Below are 16,598 nucleotides of genomic sequence, written 5' to 3'. Positions count from 1 at the left end.
CCTTTAAGGCTAGATAATATTCGACTGTATTATATTTACCTGTTCATCCATCAGTGGACATTTGGGTTGCTTCTCCCTCTTGGCTATTGTGAATAATGCTGCAAAGAACATGGGTGTGCAGAATTTTAAGTGAACATTTATACATTTTATAATTCTCAAAATTATGAACATAAGTATTTGTATAACTGATCAATTATTTTTTTAAAAGTTCCTATAATTCACAGCGCTCACCATGTGTAAGACTGATGAATCACAAACCTGTACCTCTGAAACAAATAATACATTATATGTTAAAAAAAAATAGTAGGAAGGGAAAAATGAAGGGGGGGGAATCGGAGGGGGAGACAAACCATGAGAGACGATGGACTCTGAGAAACAAACTGAGGGTTCTAGAGGGGAGGGGGGTGGGGGGATGGGTTAGCCTGGTGATGGGTATTAAGGAGGGCATATACTGCATGGAGCACTGGGTGTTATACGCAAACAATGAATCATGGAACACTACATCAAAAACTAATGATGTACTGTATGGTGATTAACATAACATAATAAAATAAAATTAAAAAAACAAAACAAAAAGTTCCTATAAAAGTAGAATTTCTGAGTCAAAGGTTATATGCATAAAAAGGAATCTATATTTCAAGTAATACATGTGCAAGGTACAGATCAAACATTACAACATATCTTATTAAAACAAGTCTTTTTATTCTTTTCTTTTTATTTGAGTATAGTTGACACACAATGTTAACATTAGTTTCAATTGTACAAGACAGTGATTCAGGTAAGTTAATACATTATGCTATGCTCACAATATGCGTAGCTACCCTCTGTCCCCATGCATCACTATTACAATGTCATTGACTATATTCCTTATGCTGTGCTTGTATTCCCATGATTTATTCATCCCATGACAGGACGCCTGTCTCCCCTTCTCTCCTCTTCACCCATTTTGCCCAGCTCCCATCCCCTCCCCTCTAGCAACCATCAGTTTGTTCTCTGTATTTATAGGTCTGATTCTGCTTTTTGCTTGTTTATTCATTTAAAAAAAAAAGTCTTCTTTCCCAAGCCTCTCCATCCTCAGCCCAATGCCCCAATAGATCCAGAAGCAATTTTTTTTTAATTGTTTTTGGTTTCATTATCTGTCACTTACCACAGTTATTCTAGATTACTGGTTCTCAAACATGACTACACATTGGAACCACTTCAGAAGCTGTTAAAAAAATACTGATTTCTGTACTCTATCCTATTTAAAGCATCATCTCTTAAAGTGGGGCCTGGGCTTGGCCCCTTTCTAAATAATATTTTTTAAAACCTTCCCAGGTGATTCCAATAACCCATAACCAAAGCTGAGAATTACTCTTTTAGAGGAGTGCTATTCAAACTTTAATGTGCAGGTAAGACACTGATGGATCTTGTTAAAATGCAGATCCCATTTCAATAATTCTCTGGTGGGGAGAGGGGCTGAGATTGGGCTTTTCCTTCCTTCCTTCCTCCCTCCCTCCCTCCCTCCCTTCCTTTTTCTTCTTTCATGTTCAGTTAGCCAGCATATAATACATCATTAGTTTCTGATGTAGTGTTCAACGATCCATTAGTTGCATATAACACCCAGTGCTCATCACAACACATGCCCTCCTTAATACCCATCACCTGGTTACCCCATCCCCCCAGCCCCCTCCCTTCTGTAACCCTCAGTTTGTTTCCTGGAGTCCGGAGTCTCTCAGGGTTTGTCTCCCTCTCTGATTTCTTCCTATTCAGTTTTCCTTCCCTTCCCCTGTGGTCCTCCGTGCTACTCCATATAATTGTCTTTCTCTGCTTGACTTATTTCACTTAGCATAATCCCCTCCGATTCCACCCATGTCGATGCAAATGGTGGGTATTCATCCTTTCTGATGACTGAGTAATATTCCATTGTATATATGGACCACATCTTTATCCATTCATCTGTTGAAGGGCATCTCAGCTCCTTCCACAGTTTGGCTATTGTGGACATAGCTGCTATGAACATTGGGGTGCATGTGCCCCTTCTTTTCACTACATCTGTATCTTTGGGAAAAATACCTAATAGTGCACTTGTTGGGTCATAGGGTAGCTCTACTTTTAACGTCTTGAGGAATCTCCATACTTTTTTCCAGAGTGGCTGTACCAGCCTGCATTCCCACCAACAGTGTAAGAGGGTTCCCCTTTCTCCATATCCTCACCAACACTTGTTGTTTCCTGTCTTGTTAATTTTTGCCATTCTAACTGGTGTAATGTGGTAAACTCATTGTGGTTTTGATTTGTATTTCCCTGATGGCTAGTGATGTTGAACACTTTTTCATGTGTCTGTTAACTATTTGTATGTTTTTTTTTTTTGGAAAAATGTCTGTTCATGTCTTCTGCCCATTTCCTGACTGGATTATTTGTTTTTTGGGTGTTGAGTTTGACAAGTTCTTTATAGATCTTGGATACCAGCCCTTTATCTGAAATGTCATTTGCAAATAACTTCTTTCCATTCCATGGATTGCCTTAGTTTTGCTGACTGTTTCCTTTGCTGTGCAAAAGCTTTTTATGTTGATGAAGTCCCAAAAGTTCATTTTTGACATGATACTCTATGTGGAAGACCCAAAAGACTCCACCCCCAAATTATTAGAACTCAAAGTAATTCAGCAATGTGGCAGGAAATAAAATCAATGCACAGAAATCAGTTGCATTTCTATACACTAACAATGTAACCAAAGAAAGAGAAATTAAGGAATCAATCCCATTTATAATAGCTCCAAAAACCATAAGATACCTAGGAATAAACCTAACCAAAGAGGTAAAGGATCTATACTCTAGAAACTACAGAACACTTATGAAAGAAATTAAGGAAGACACAAAGAGATGGAAAAATATTCCATGCTCATGGATTGGAAGAATAAAAATCATTAAAATGTCTATGCTGCCCAGAGCAATTTACACTTTCAATGCAATCCCTATCAAAATACCACTGACATTTTTCACAAAGCTGGAACAAACAATCCTAAAATTTGTATGGAACCAGAAAAGACCCCGAATCTCCAGGGGAATGTTGAAAAAGAAAATCAAAACTGGGGACATCACAATGCCTGACTTCAAGCTCTATTACAAAGCTGCAGTCATCAAGACAGTAACGGTATTGGCACAAAAACAGGCACCTAGATCAATGGAACAGAACACAGACCCCAGAAATGGACCCTCAACTCTATGGTCAACTAATCTTTGACAAAGCAGGAAAGAACATCCAATGGAAAAAAGATGTCTCTTCAATAAATGATGCTGGGAAAACTGGACAACCACATGCAGAAGAATGAAACTAGACCACTCTCTTGCACCATATACAAAGATAAACTCAAAATGGATGAAAGACCTCAATGTGAGACAGGAATCCATCAAAATCCTAGAGGAGAACATAGGCAGTAAACTCTTCGACACTGGCCACAGCAATTTCTTTCAAGACATGTCAATGAAGGCAAGGGAAACAAGATTGGGCTTTTCCTGAAGTGATGTCAACACTTCATTTTGCTGTATGAAGATGTTAGATGATACATGTATTCTTCTACTCAACTCCTTTAGACAATATGCGGTGACTTCCTGAGATGAAGACAGGGGTTTGCTCATTTTCATTTTTATTTCCATCTCAATATTTGTCATACTACTTTTAGCTTTAGGTTACTTTTTGGCAATAAAACTAAATTATCATTTCATTTTCCACTTTTCACAGTACTTCTTGATCTTGACCACTCCTTAAAAGAAGAGATAGTCTTCTATTTTTTCCATCTTTCCTCTCAGAAAACTTTTGGTCCACCTTTTGTTAGCTTTTGCTTTGGCATGTAATCCGAGTAGTTAATTATTTCTGTTCTCTGCTGCAAATACAAATAAATCTTCCATGTTATGTCATTAGGTTGTCTCTTAAGTAGAAAACCAACAAAGTGATTTGCCATTGTTATGCTTTAATACAAAAACAGATATATACCATGCCAATTGATGCACTAGGATTCCAGTGCCTTTCCCATAGGCCCTTGTATAGGAATCGGCCACCCAAAGAATATTGTTTGTAGCATGAAGGTCCATGGATTCCTTAAAAGCATAGCGTTTAGTTTTCATCTCATTTTGATCAAGATTTTGTAGTACAGTCTTTCCCCTGGAATTTCTATTACTTGCTACTCCCACCCCTTTTGTTACTTGCCCTTTAGTTATTTTCCACAGTCTAAGCCATATTAGCTATTCGGTAAGCCACAGACTGTCCCTGAAGCCTAACCCTGGGGCTTACTGTCCCATTCTCTTCAGGACTGGGGGCTCCCAGGCTTGTGGCTACCTGGAACATTCCTTTATTCCTTTCCTGGGTCAGAGCCACTGTTCCCACCTGCCTTGGTTACTGATCTTTTCTGCTAAAGACACTCAAGGAGCTTCAGAAGAGATAACACCAAGGTGATAAATGTACTTAGGGCTTTTATCTTTGAAACTGTATTTTTAGAGAATTCCAGGTAAAAAGTTTTACTTCAGAACTTTAAAGGTATCAGTCTGAATCCCTTTCCTTTGTGAATCGTGACTTTTTTCTTCCTAGAGGCTTGCAAGGTTTTCTTTTTAATTACATTGTTCTGAAATTTCACCACAATGTATCTAGTTGGGGGGTCTGTTTCCATTCATTGGGTTGGACGCTCAGTGAGCCATTTCAAACCAGAGTCTAATTGTTCTTTAGCTCTAGCACGTATCTTTTTTAGTATCTTTTTTATTACCCAGTTGAATAATTTGAACTCTTCTTTGCCTCCTTCTCTTTCTGATGTTTTCATTAGTTGAATATAGGTCCTCCTTATTTGTTCTTCATATTTTCCATCTTTTGCTTTCTATTTAATGTTTTGGAATATTTCTTTGATATTATTTTTTCTAGTATCTCTAATTTTTTTATTTTGACAAATTATATTTTAAATCTCTAAGAGTGCTTTCTCATTCTCTCATTCTCCTATTTCTTGTTTTGTAGATGTAGTATTTTCTTGGATCTTTTTGAGAATATTTCTTAGGATGATTTTTTAAGTTCTTTTTGTTCCCTAAATCATTTCAGCTTCCTCTGAGGTTGTTTTTCTCTTTTTTAGAATTTGGTACTTCTCTTTTTATACGGCTAGTTCTCCTCACGTTCTAGTGACTTCTCTCTGTTATTAAGAAAGCAGGCCTGGGTAGATGGAGTAGATGTTTCTGCTTTTGTAGTGGCATAAGACTGTTCTCCTAGCAGGTCTCTCCCCTTTTGAAATTTTTTCTGGGTTGGGCCAGGCAGTGTCGACCAGTAAACCACGAGGACCAACGGTAGCGGGAGCTAGCTGTCAGGCTGAGTGCCTGCACAATGCTCAAATGATAATGGCTTCCCTCTGAGGCATCAACAAATTTAGAAATGGTATCTTCTCCCAGTATACCCAATTTCTTTAGAAAGGAGTCATTATATATTTTGCCTGGGGGTAAAATGCAAGTGGCCTGCTTACATATGTTGGAGATAGGGTGCTGACTGGAAGGATTCTGGACATATTCAGACCTTTAAGTAATCTCTCTGTGTTTAGCTCCATCTTGGACTCTCTCCCTCTGTTGTGTCTACTGACCCTGCACCCAAGGCATTCCAGGGGGTCCACAGGGGAGATAAGCTTTCTTCCTCTACAGAGCTGTCAGAGGATAGTCCAGGCTTACGATTTCTCTGCCCTCTTTTTGTCTAATGGCTCCCGTCTGCCTTTTTGTATTCCAGGAATTTATTAAAGAGCTCAACCTTTAGTGACACATACTTCCCATTCTCGCTTGTCTGTTGTGCCAGGCAGTTGCCTTTTTGCTTTCAGTCATTACTCAATGTTCCCCTGCTCTGCTCTCCATCACAGAGCAGTGACCAGCCCCTGTAAATGACACTTACATGCCAATTGGCTTCCATGGAGTTTCAGCCAGTGGGAAGCTCTGGTAGGATACTGGAGAGAAAGAACAAGGAAGAAGGCAATATATTTCTCCCTTCTTTCTGCCCTGGGCAGCAACTCTAGAAGTGTTGCATTTCTTCTTTCTCATCCAACACCTCCTGACCCCAAGCAGCCCCTTTCCTTTTTTGTTTTTTTCTTTTTTATTGTTTTTTTTTATTATGTTATGTTAGTCACCATACAGTACATCATTAGTTTTTGATGTAGTGTTCCATGATTCATTATTTGTGTATAACACCCAGTGCTCATTACAACACATACCCTCCTTAATACCCACCCCCTTCCCCTCTGAAACCTTCAGATTATTTCCCAGAGTCCATAGTCTCTCATGGTTCGTCTCCCCCTCTGATTCCCCCCCTTCATTTTCCCTTCCTTCTCCTAATGTCCTCCATGCTATTCCGTATGTTCCACAAATAAGCGAAACCATATAATCATCTTTCTCTGCTTGACTTCTTTCACTTAGCATAATCCCCTCCAGTTCCATCCATGTTGATGCAAATGGTGGGTATTCATCCGTTCTGATGGCTGAGTAATATTCCATTGTATCTATGGACCACATCTTCTTTATCCATTCGTCTGTTGAAGGGCATCTCGGCTCCTTCCACAGTTTGGCTATTGTGGACATTGCTGCCAAGCAGCCCCTTTCTGCATGGTTTCAGCTCCTGCCATGCAGGCTAGACTTCTTAGGCTCCAGCAACAGTAGTTTCTTCCTTGACCCCTTCCTTGAGCCATAGTAGTGGCAGTAATGCCTGATGTTGCAAATTCATCTGGCTTTGTAGATGTGCCCACGCTTTCATAGATAGGTGCCTATATTCAGTTCTCTCTACTGAACTACTTGGTTCAATTTTCCTGACTGAACTTGGGAGATACAGATATAAAGGGAGATTCTATTCTACATTTCTATACCTTTAATTCAATAAGGCCTTGGAAGAAATGAGAGGCCAATGCATGTGTTTAGTCTGCCATCTTGAATTGGAAAATATATACATTTTGAGGCTTTTGATGCATATTGCCAAATTGCCTACTAGAATGTTTGTATCAAATTACATTTCCACTAACAGTGTGACGGTATCGATAGCCCGTCACCCTCAAAACACAAGGGATTGAGGCTTCTTTTTAATCACTGCATCCAATCTTTGTATGGGGATCTAATGAAAACTTCAAGTTTTCCTGGCTCAGAAGATTTCATATTTGTGTTGTTCTAACAGCTGGAAATGATCTATGAGGAGATGGAGCCAACAGCACTTGCCTAACATTTAATTCAAGATGGTTGGCCAAGTTACTAGGGAGCCCAGAATCCCAACAGTACGAAAAAGACACGGAAAGCAGCTTTTCCAGTGTCTGCTTCTGATATCTGAAAGGAAGGAATTATTCTGGCTCTCTAGAAAAGTAAAATTCCCCAAGACAGATAAAATCATTGCTGAGATCCAAATTATTAAAGCATGACTCAAAGAAGAGAGTATCTCACAAAAGACTGAAGTTAAAATCAACTCCTAACATCCCCGTTTCCTAGCTTAAAATTTCACTGGAAAAAGTCGCCACTTGTCTCCACGAGGATCTCACGGAGATTTCCAACTAGAGAACTAAACACAGAACAGGAGTATTGGAAATAAAGAACCTCCGATTTCACCTTACGAAGTAGTGGCATAGTTGCAGCCCTCACTGAAATCATGTGGAAATATCAATCTGGAATCTTGATTAACCACATCTGGCCATGACTCAGGCCATTTTATGGTGGCTTTGCCCAATACTTATTTTCCCTGTAATATTGCTCTCAATATTTACCACCTTATCAACTGCTAGTAGTTGTCCCACTCACTCCAGACCTCCTCTGTGCCTCCCATGTGCCTTCCATTTGCATAGAGAGTATACTGAGATATGCTTTTACACCAACTAATTGTGCTCTAAAGTACATCATTTACACTCTTTGCTCTCAGTTTTCTTATCTATCAAATGAGCCTAAAGGATCCTGGAACGTCCATCCAGCTCTGAACAGGAGCTATGATGGTTGGAAAATATGTGTCTTTAGTAAAGCCATTTAGCTAGGGCCATTATATTCACAGATAGCCTCAAATCTGGCCATTTGATCTTGTCTTCCAAAAAGGTTATTTTATTTTTTATGTGTTTGAAGCATGATTTTAAGTACTTAAAATATGCTACATTTTTTTTTTCTATCCTCTTCTGGCATTTCTCTTCTTCTCCTTCTTGTTTTAATATTCCAGGAGCCTCAAAAAATTGAAGTGTCTCAGCTCTCTCTGGATGTCTGAGAGGGCCAGGCCCTATTATTCAGTGAGTCTATTCACATCTCTCTCACTCTCCCTATGGTCCATGAACAGGTTATTGTGGGATGGAGAAGAGATTTGGTTTTATGAAGTGATGAATTGGTGTTCTGACTAAACCCAAATGTTTTGGTGACTGTTGGGGTGGAACCCAATAATTCTGCCAAGTTGGGATTAGCACCAGTACTACTTCCCCCTTGGTGGGGATTCAGCTCAAAATCACGGTAAAGAAAGATGAAGGAAATCCAGCATGCAAGAGTGGACTTCAATTATCATAACCACCCAAAGTTTTTTTCAAAGTTTCAAAGAAAGAAAAATGGAAAACCTCATCACACACATTAACACACCATTTGTAATTTGCCTAATGGATAACTTCATTGAAAACTATTTCTAATGAGATGGATGAAAAGCTAAAGTGGTCAATAGATCGGGCCAAATCAGGCATAAAAAAACATCCCTAGGGCTTTTTAAATTTCATTTCACCACAGTCTTCGATACACATAGTTTCTTACCGGTCTTCTCAGTCACAACTTGTTCCCTTGAACCCTAAGAATCAAGGTAAAGCTCAAAAATCTTTTTACAAAATAATCATTTATCACTCTAGTCTCAAAAGTTGTAAAATGTACTAAATACATTTTTTACTTCGTATCTGAGGAATTTAAATTTAATCTAATTAGCTCCTATTGAAGATGGGACATCAAAGAATTTAGTATGACTAAAACATTCTTTGTCTGTTGTCCTTTTATCTATGCATAGGTTAAGTTTTGAATGTCGATTTGCTTTTTCAGTTCATCAGAGTATTCCTAGAGGAAATGACTAGCAGGGGTCAACAATGTATGGTACAGGGTTCCAGAAAACCAGGTCCCTCTTGCTCTACGCTAACTACTTGGATCAAGTAAACAAACTAATTTGTCCACACAAGATACCCCTTGTAAATGAAGTCTGTTCCCTAGCATTCCCTATTGCTCGGCAAATACCAATTCTAACCAAGATAACAGAGTTACCTTTATATATTTCCAAGATTAAGTTTTGCTATCTATTCTCAGCCCAAGTAAATACACGACTATGTCTTCTCTGTTTTACAGGTGATGTCAAAAAAAAAAAAAGTATGTTTCATGGGTAACAAATGGCATCTCTGTTTTATCAAAACTATTTCTCTGGGAAGTAAGGAGTATTTTTTGAGTCTTCTATACATATCTGGAAATTCAGCGTCTCAAAGCAGAAACAAAAACAAAAAAAACTGAAAAACTTCATTAAATGATATCCAACAGGGAGATATGAAGAAAAGCAAGTCCACTCTTTTTTACAAGTATATTAAGGTTCATGATTATAATGAGCCCCCAACCAGGCAAAGGGCTGGTCTTCAGTACAAGGAAGGGCGTTTTGTCTGGCTATAGCCTTTGACACAGGTGGGGAACATATGAAATTGAGTAATTTAAGAAATCCTGCGGGGGGGGGGAGGGGAGAGACACAACCTTCCGGAAAGCACTTTTACACTGTGTATTACACTGGGGCTACTGCCTCTGTACAGTATCTGCCTTATCTGGTGCTTAGACAAGAAGTACATGTGAGCCGTTCTCATTCGTGAGGAAGCTGACTTCCAAAGAGAGGTTAAGTGGCTAGTTTGAGAGAAGAGAGCTAGGCAGTGGGAGATCCAGGATTAGAATGTCAAAGTTAGTGACTCCAGCCCACTTTACCCCACTGTGACACTATCTTCACGCTGCTGGGGGAAAAAAAAAAAGTGTTGCTGGAATTATCTATCAATGGAACAGACATTTGTGCTATTTGCAGTCATTTGGGGAAATGTTTCTGGTAAACAGTAAGAAACATTTGCATCTCCTGTTTCGGAGATCATCAAGAATGGGGTAGGTATGGGATTCATTCTTTTCCGCAGCCATGCCCTGGAGGGAAAGGGAGAGCCAGAATTATCTCACAGACAAATAGAAGAGAACAGCAAGTTTTACACCCACTGGCTTTAAAACGCCAGCCAGCTCCCCTTGTGATGTCGGCCTGAAGCTGAGTAATGCACTGGAGAGCTGTTCTGTAATGTTTAGAATGTAATGTTTAACATTCAGTATGTATGTAATGTTTAACCCCTTTTATTTTGGATCTGGTGACACTGTGGCATCGCACAAATGATACACTGTCAGGTTAAAAACAACAAAATTTAAACTGCTTTTATTCTTCTTCACATTCAAAGATGCAGAAGCCAATGCCAGTGGTAACTCGGCATGATAGCGTGTGGTGGAAAGGGTCACGTCAGAACTCTGTGACTCACGCATGCCTACTCACTTCTGTACGACCAGAAAATTAATCTCTTCTTCAGAATGTTGGGTGATGACTAGCTTTTCCACCTTGATAAAATACTTGGTGCTCACAGGTTAATATTCTATGTCACCCAATAATCTATTTGCTTTGTGATAGGGCAGGATCTCACAAACCTCGCTCTTGAATAACTCACATGGTTTCTGCTGTACTATGAAACCACCAATATCTTTATATTTTTCTTTAAATTGACTATTATTTTAAAAGATTATATCACTACTGTAGATGGATAAACAACATATTATTGGCCTTAAATAGATGGTAGCTATAAAATATATATACAATCTGTACAGAACAGTGCTTTAAAGTTTATGTAAATATCGATACCTTGTGCTAAAGGCTCTGAATGTGAGGCCTAGCTACACTCTCTCTGTTAAACAGTAAATGAAAAACAGAGGGAGGGCAGGGGACACTGTAAGAAGTGTTAAATATATGCAAACACTAAAAACACTTAAATTAAGATTTCTTCTTTTGTGTGATCAGAAAGATTGAAAGAAAACTGATAAAAAAATCAACTTTTTATTACGGGAATCAGAGTAATGATGCTGCGTCATTGTGCCATCTGTGTGCTCTCTCACTTCGGGAAATATTTCAGTGAAGAGTTTTTGTAAAAAACATGCCTAAATTTTAAAGCGCATGTTTTTTTCCTAAGGAGGCTCCACGGCCAGCACAGAGCCCAATGTGGGACTTGAACTCAAAATCCTGAGATCAAGACCTGAGCTGAGATCAAGAGTCAGATGCTTAAACGATTGAGCCACCCAGGCGCCCCTGAAAGAGCACTGCTCACTTAGACCCTAGTGAGAAAGAGAACTCAGACCAGGATGGGTGTTGCTTTTCCTTCACAGTCAACTCCACTCAACACAAAATATGAATTACTTACTGCTCAGCTATTTCAAGTAGTTTATTATCTTATTGGTGAGGAGAGACAAAGACATTTGAAACAAATAACTACGAAACAAATCAACACCCTTCAGGGGTCACGTTAAGTAGCGAGGCAGATAAGAGCACCTGAAGAGCCTTTAGGTTCCTCTGCATGAATAAAGCACAAAACGACACTCCTTAGAGACAGACAAATTAGCAACTGGCAGCATCTGGATGGAAGCAGTCCTGTGGGGCTCAAGGCATGGTGAGCAGAAGGCAAGAAAAAGAAAAATGGGATTTCTGGTCTTACTTTCCTGCCCCAGGGGCACCATCTGTGTTCAAAGGAGGGAGAGAAGCCCCACTCAGACTCCTAAAGAATTAGACCTTAGACACTCCATTTTGTTTTCCATGATATGATGGTGTTTGTTGTGTCAACTATGGACTAAGGAGGGTGTTAGCACAAGTATCCTGCAGAAACAGAGCGAATAAAGCAAGTTTGTTTGTTGAAACATATGGCAAGTGTTTTAAAGAACAGATTTTTGTAATGCAAATAGTTATCAAAATATTAAAGAAAATGCTTTGTCTCTTGTTTAAATCATCATCCAGTGGCTTTATTCATGTTTTCTAGCAAATAACAATGGCAAATGTCCAATCTCTTCTGAGTATGAAGACTGTATCATGCTAGACATTATACTTTCAATGTCTGTAGACTGAGAAAATACATAAGGATCAAAGGCTTCTATTAATTCAGCAAAGCAAGTAAGTGAATTTATATTTTATTCATCACCTCATCTACAGACATTTAAAAAATAGTTCTGTGGGTGTGTGTGTATGACATATTATTTATTTAGTCTACCTATACTGAATGTGCATATGGATTTACAGACTCCTCACAATAAATTCTGCTACCCCCGGGGGTCCAAGACCTACTGGTTGGTAACCACGGGGTAGGACAGGCTTATGATTGATGACAGTGAGGAGGGCCTGGGGCACATCTGCGGGTCTTCCATTGCTTTTATCATCATGACCCTCACGCTTTCTTCCTGAAACTCTGTACTCCTCTTTGTTTACTGAAAATATTTTCTGTATAAACTTCAACAAGTTGGTTATGATTTTCCACAGTGGGAACATTTTTTTCATGCTAAAAAATGAATTTGTGCTTTAATTGGAGACCTTCACAACTGGGAGAAAAGTCATTTTAAATTCCAGAGGCACCAGGTCTTCTGCTACACTTACTAATATGTTAGTCCTGAAGCTAGGTGGTGAACATGTGGATGTTTGCTGTGTGATTCTTCATACCTTTGTGACACCCATATTTAATAATAAATGAAAGCACAAGAATTTCCTGCACAGTTACAGCTCTTTTCCTTGACATTGTTAACAAGCCAACAAACTCTACCGATAAAATTACTTGCTGCACAAAGCATAGTGAAGTAACACTGTAAACTTACTTTCTGAGTGTTTTCTGGAATTTTAACTCATTTGTCCTAGCACATTTTATCAGGACTTGCGATTCAAAATGTGCTCGTGAACTTTTGCCCAAATGTGCATTCCTTCTTTTGGGTCTGCCTTTTGTGTGACGCTAAGAACCTTTGTGACTTTCTTACAAGCAGTGTCTTCAACGGGTTCACATATATGTTCCTGCAGCCATCCCCTCTCTCCTGTAGCAGCAGGATCTTCCTCTTACTATGGCACACCTTACAATAAACTTGTCTACGTTTGCTGTCTACAGATACTAACAATTTCAGGACCACGCCACTTCACTCCAACTTCTATCTCTGTGATACCAAGGAAAGTGCCCTTGTCATAGTCACAAACCACTTCCACATGGGCCCAAAGGTCACTTTTTGGTTCTCAGCACACTTGCTCTCTCAGATGCATCTGACATGCTGACACTTCAAATAGTTACTTAAGTTTGTTTCCATTATACTCATGTATTTATTCATTCAGGAAGACCCAAAGAATAGAACAGAAAAAAAGACTGGGTTCTTGTGTTTCTGAATGACAGTGACAGAGACAGAGAAGCAAATATGCAGTTACAAAGGCCATGTACACTAGCTGTGCTAATGCTGTGGTGGGGAAAATAGGGTGTGAACACAGGACCTAGGAGGAATGCCTAATCAGGATTTAGAAAGTCAGGGAAAAGCTTTCTGAGGAAGTGACATTTAGTCCAAGACTTGAAAGATGAATAGGAATTAACTCCAAGAATGGAGGAAGTGTAGCGAGAAAGGGTACCCAAGACAAAGGGAGGAGTACATGCAAGGGCCTGGAAGTGAAGAGAGAGCATGGAAATATGGAGTAACTTAGTGTCAATAAAATGCATAGGGTTTTGCTTGTTTGTTTGGGCAGGGGAACAGTAACAAAAGAGATAATAATAAAAATGTCACCAAAATAGGGCGGCATCACATCATTGTCTTATAAGACAATTTAAGAATACTGGAATTTTTTACTGAAGGCACTGGGGAGCAAATGAGGAATGTGGAGCTAGAAAATGACCGAACCAGGAGAAAGGACTGGAAAGGGGCAAGGTTAGAGGGCAAGACTGGTTAGGAGTCTGTGACACTGATCCAGGCAACAGTGGTAGTGTTAGTGACAGTAGGCTTAGTGGGGATAGAGAAAATTGGCCATTATAGAGAAGAAGCAACAGAATTTGATGATTGGATGGGGGCCAGGATGGAAGAAAATGTCTGGTCACGAGATGGAAGAGTCAGTAATAACAACTATGATAAAGCTGGTGCTTTTCACCAACGTGGAGAGCACCCAAGCAGGAATGACATGTGGTTAAAAGTAGAAGTGAGATTATGAGTTTAGTTGGAGCTTATTGATATGTCAAAAGCAGAGACACACTTGGACAGGCAGTGAGGACCCTGAAGAGGACTGGCTCTCCTCTATCTCTCTCAAAGATAAGGAGTGAAGAAATAATGAGGACTTCTCTGTTCCTAGGAGCTTTCTCAGGAAGCATGTCTAAGTGACCCGTAACACAAGATGTAAAGTGTGGGGGCAACATGTTTCTAGCATGGAATCCACCTTTTTTCTAAGCAGGAGGACGCTTCCCACTACAGACAGAAGCCACAGCTCCAGATCCATGGTTCCGAAAACTAGGGTATCAGGGAATCTCTAACAAGAATCAGACATGTAGTGACAAGGGACACATGACTTCATTGCCAAGTTTTTGGAAATAGGCTTTAAGAGGCCTCAGGGGTCATAAAGGGTAAGGAGTTTAGGGGAGGCAGAAGTAGCCCTAAAATAGCTAAAACCCGAACTGGGGGCTCTTGTCCTTTCACAGGATCCTGACAAGGTCCTGTCAATATATCCAGGTCTGGGATCAGCAAATTGGGCCAAGTCGGAATGAGGATAGATGAAATATAAGGGAAGAAAAAGATCAGTTTTCTAAATCTCAGGTTTGTTGGCTTGTGCATTTTATTTTGTATTTTAATGGTGCATATCACTTTCAGTGGAGGTCTCTCATTTCTTTCAAGATCATTGCTTTTGCAATCTTATCTGGAGCAATACATAAAAAGGAATATATATATGTAAAATGAGGATGTGTATTTCAGTCCCTTTTAAGAAATCACTTAAATTGCTAGATGTTTGTTTTATGCCAATAGCTTCCCAACACCCTGACTTGAGATATTGTGCCTCTCTGTGCCGTTAGCAGGACAAAAATCAAAGAATTCAAATATTGTGGTTCAAGGGAACCATTTTTCTGTTTTCAACCTGAGTTTTCCAGTTCATATTCCCATTATTTATCTCTCGAGGGCTATGTCTCTCTCCATGCTAATACTTTATATGCCAACACAACTTGCCTCATCAAAAGGCTATCAGTACACTATGAATGCAGTGTATTTTACTTTAGGAAGTCGGTGGGGAATTCCCAGCAAATTATCTTTAGTATATGTTAAAAGCTGAAATTTCTCCTGCAAATGAGTTCCTTTCTTCTACGATTAGAACTATGGCAGGAGCACCAAGGACGAGACCTTGTGGATGACCTGAATTTCTGTAAGCAGAGCATGGTCAGCTTCACCACAGTGCCTTGCGCAAGGGTGGCCACCTCCCTTCTGCTCTATTAGTCATCATTAGCCACACCAGGGAGTGGTTTAACTCAGTTTACAAAAAGTGATTGTTCTGAGTCTACTCTCAGGGGACTGTTTGGTCACGGGCACCAGATCTGTTGCATCAGGCATCATACTGTGCCCATCTCTCCTTCCTAATGGTTCTGGCTGCACTGGAAGTGGCAGCGGATTAGCTGTAACAAGCCTACACCTTTGACGCAGCTCTGCTTGGGCACCAGGCACTGTGCTAAGTGCTGTTTCACATGAACTCATTTATCTTCAGATCCACCTGTGATGTGAGATTATTGGCTGCATTTTAGAAATGACAAAACTGAAGTTCAGGGAGTGGAAGACATTTCCCAAGGGTCACCCAGAACAGAGGTTTGAACTCCACTGTTTGACTCCTGAATCTGTTCTCATAATCTGAATCTTGAAGCTGAATCTCTCAGTCACTGGACCGATGGCTTGCAAATTTTGTTCCCAAAGGATGAGGGAGACAGAACTCTTGGATCCTACCCCAAATCTTCTTTTGTTGCTTTAGATACTGAGGTTCAGTGTAGAGCTCACTGAAATAAGAAAGCACAGCCATATTTTAAGAACAGTTTGAAGTTCCTGAGTTTGCTCTGCTCTCTCAGTAAACCAGCCCCTTACCTGACATAGAATCCAGAACTGCCTGCTTCATGTGCTTTAGTGACTGACTAAAAGAAAAGCCTCACTGGTTGGCCACAAAGTCTAAAATCTCATGTCAGTAATTCTGGGTTAAATCAATGAAGGTCTGTTAAAGGGATCATATAACAAGACAAAGGGCAGCCAGTACAAGTCCACTGTCCTCCATCTTTGGCATCAATTTATTAGCCGCTTTGTCATGCTGGAACATCCCAGGACAAGAGACATGGGCAGGTACATCTTGTTAGTGGGATGGCTAGAAACAGTTATAATAGTGGGGACCTAGTGAAGAAATCATGAGAGATCAAGTGGGACAGATGGAGAAAAAGCAAATGTAGCAGAAACGTGGGGGGAGGGGGGGAGAGAGAGAGAGAGAGAGAGAGAAGAGAGCCTATTTGTTGCATATTTAAATGGCAACTAATCAGATTTAATTTATTACAGGCCACTCTAAGAAACCACACGCTGAGACTGGCTACAGT

General features: G+C 39.8%; 1 protein-coding gene across 1 annotated transcript in view; it reads right to left on the bottom strand.

Moving 5' to 3' along the window:
• Window positions 1-10,122: 10,122 nt before the first annotated feature.
• Window positions 10,123-16,598, bottom strand: part of XRCC4 (X-ray repair cross complementing 4) — a 245,684-nt gene continuing 239,208 nt past the window's right edge. Inside the window, exon 9 of the mRNA XM_073887725.1 lies at window positions 10,123-16,019. The gene's annotated coding sequence lies outside the window, so the exon portion shown is untranslated. The remainder of the gene's footprint in view (window positions 16,020-16,598) is intronic.

Source organism: Callorhinus ursinus, unplaced genomic scaffold (genome assembly GCF_003265705.2).
Source record: "Callorhinus ursinus isolate GAN/ISIS: 27379988/994484 unplaced genomic scaffold, GSC_fseal_2.0 scaffold3, whole genome shotgun sequence".
NCBI classification, from domain to species: Eukaryota; Metazoa; Chordata; class Mammalia; order Carnivora; family Otariidae; genus Callorhinus; species Callorhinus ursinus.
The sequence above is the reverse complement of the archived record's forward strand: the minus strand, read 5'-3'. Positions and strand labels throughout refer to the sequence as shown.